General features: G+C 42.1%; 1 long non-coding RNA gene across 1 annotated transcript; it reads left to right on the top strand.

The window, feature by feature from the left end:
- The first annotated feature begins 678 nt into the window (after positions 1 to 678).
- LOC129811728 (uncharacterized) lies at positions 679 to 2,605 on the top strand. Its single transcript, XR_008752935.1, has 2 exons — positions 679 to 895; positions 1,874 to 2,605. It is a non-coding gene; the product is annotated as an uncharacterized LOC129811728 (long non-coding RNA).
- The last annotated feature ends 268 nt before the right edge of the window (positions 2,606 to 2,873 follow it).

The following is a 2,873-nucleotide window of genomic DNA, read 5'->3' as shown; positions in this document are numbered from 1 at the left end:
CATACACCCTGAGAATAGAGCTCTCTAACTGTAGCATACACCCTGAGAATAGAGCTCTCTAACTGTAGCATACGCCTGAGAATAGAGCTCTCTAACTGTAGTGCATCACACTAGACCTTTAGATAAGTATGTTCACAGTAACTAGACAGTAACCATACTTTCTCTTTCTGAGTCTCAGCAATACCCATAACCCCCTGCTTCCTAGTGACTTATGACACGACACCGCTTGCTGTTATTTTTGTTGTGTGGTTGGTTATTTGAATGTTTGGTGCTGACCTTATTGCCTCCCATGTAATCTGATTATACATTACAAATGTGATATTGCTGATTCTGCACCAGCTAAATATTAACGTAGAATTCATCATCTGTGAATAAACCTTTATCATAGTGGGCTACAGTCAGTGTCACTGGTTTTATTTTCTCAAGGTGTCAAGCAAGTAAGATTCATTTTGTGGTGAAACATTTCCATAGAATTTTTTTATACCATTTGATTGCAATTAAACCCAATCATATAAAGCCCAATCATACCAGTCCTCAATACATTTGGACAGCCTCTATGATTGCATGTAAACTAAGTTTTTTGACAATGGTGTGTTTTGGAGTCTGGGCCCTGTTGTAGTGACTCCTCCCTTTGGATGATAATGATGGGAAGGCTTGATGAAAGCCCAGTATCTCTATCTCAGAGGATGTGATGCTGGGAAGTTTTCCACTGTTACTGAGATAGGGTCTGCTGTCCAGAAGCTGTGAACCTGACGTTAGCCACACAGGATTAAGTAGAGTGATGTTTGCTCTTTTTAGGGGACCCACTGGGTTCCTTGTACGGACAAAGGCGGTTTTGCAGGACCACATATCAAATATCTACAGCAAGCCACCCAAGGACAAGATTGGGCCTGGGGTAGGAACCAACGCTCCTCATCTCTCTGTCCTTATTAACTTATTTCTTGCAACCAGAAAAATATTGTTTTGGAAGTGTCCCATTTGGTAATTGTTTCGTTATGTCCATGTTACCAATTTCATTATCATTTTTGCATTCTTTATTTTGTTGCCTGCAAATGTTTGAAAGTATGTGTTATCTTATATTACCATTCAATGTTAGAATTGAATGGTCAAGCTGGTCCATGCAAAGCTCATAGGAATTGAACTAAAACAAAGCTATTTCTGACGAATTGCGGCCCACTGAACTCCTAAAATTACACAAGCATCAGACAAGAAACTACAACACTACAACAAAGTTACAGACTGAGGCAGCCATATCTTTAACACATTACTTTACATTCTCTAATGTGGTGAATTCAAGCGAATGTGGTTTTTCCAGCTAAAAGAGAAAGACATTTTATTAATAAATGTATTTGTATTTATAGTTATTTAAGTTAGTAGTGCCAAGCTTTCCCCTCGGAAAAGAGATCTGATGACAGAGTTGTGAGACAGAACCTAGTGTTGGTGCAGCCGTCCGCTCAACTTTCCTCAGGGTTTTTAACTGATCATTTATGGGTGTAGCAATGAAGCCCAACAGTGCCAGTGGAGGATGTTGTGGAGGCAGGGGGATGGAGACTAGGCTAGGGAGACCATGATGTAATATAATTACAGCAAAGGATCATGACCCTCTGGGGGGCAGGTCAATTGGCCGGCCCAGCTGTAAGCCTACAGCACGAAGGAGAGGGAGGGCTTGATAAACAGGGAGAGACAGAAAGTTGGTGTTTATGAGAGAGAGAGTGAGGGGGGGGTGATGGGTTTTACACAAATGCATAAAAACCTGACCCAGGTAATTACAGTGTCATTACATGACCAGGGAGTTACATTCAGCTATTGCCTGTTGGCCTTTTGATTGTTTTATATTCTAAATATGTATGTGGTCTCTTTGTTTCCCTCACAGCAATCTCTCTTCACAATGTCAGTGTTTGCGTTCGCTCTCCTGGCTCCAGCTGGATGGATCATGCACCGTATACCAGTTTACCGCCAAAGACCCCCTCCAGAACCCTGACTGGGCTGCACCACCATGCATAGTATGACATCAGTGAAACATCAGCCAAAGACCCCCTCCAGAACCCTGACTGGGCTGCACCACCATGCATAGTATGACATCAGCGAAACATCAGCCAAAGACCCCCTCCAGAACCCTGACTGGGCTGCACCACCATGCATAGTATGACATCAGTGAAACATCAGCCAAAGACCCCCTCCAGAACCCTGACTGGGCTGCACCACCATGCATAGTATGACATCAGTGAAACATCAGCCAAAGACCCCCTCCAGAACCCTGACTGGGCTGCACCACCATGCATAGTATGACATCAGTGAAACATCAGCCAAAGACAAAACATTGCCTAAATGTATCTTGTCTTAATAATGTATAAGATTAATAAATATATAAACAGATGAATGAAACCACAATAATTTACCAGGTGGATGGTATAATGTTTCATATTTTCCATTTATTTTGCTTCTAAAGAGGTGGAATCATGACATGTAGTATTTTAGTTGATGGCACTGTAAATGCATTATGGATTCGTCCCTTAAATTAGCACTGCTTCTATTTGTAATCATACATCTGCAGTAAGTGCCATCCTATCTGACTCAGATCATTAAAGACAAAGTTGACACACTGTTGCATTGTTGTTTGTCTTTATTGCAGACATGAAATATTGTTTCAGCAGGCTGGCCCACGGCCAACTATGTTTTCACCTTCAGAATTCCAATCTATATGTGACTTCCGTTGAATGCGTGCTTTTCTTCTAGTGGACAAGGAGTACCAGGAACCAGTGCGTCAGCCCAGGCTCCAGAGACAGGATGTTGTTACTTTATCAGCTGGAGATGGGAATACTTTAGTCTTGGTTCTTGGCACACACTGAGATCCGTTGAGAAGGCTAGTTAAG

The sequence above is a fragment of the Salvelinus fontinalis genome, chromosome 15 (assembly GCF_029448725.1).
Source record: "Salvelinus fontinalis isolate EN_2023a chromosome 15, ASM2944872v1, whole genome shotgun sequence".
Lineage (NCBI taxonomy): Eukaryota > Metazoa > Chordata > Actinopteri > Salmoniformes > Salmonidae > Salvelinus > Salvelinus fontinalis.
This window is presented reverse-complemented; position numbering and strand designations above follow the sequence as displayed.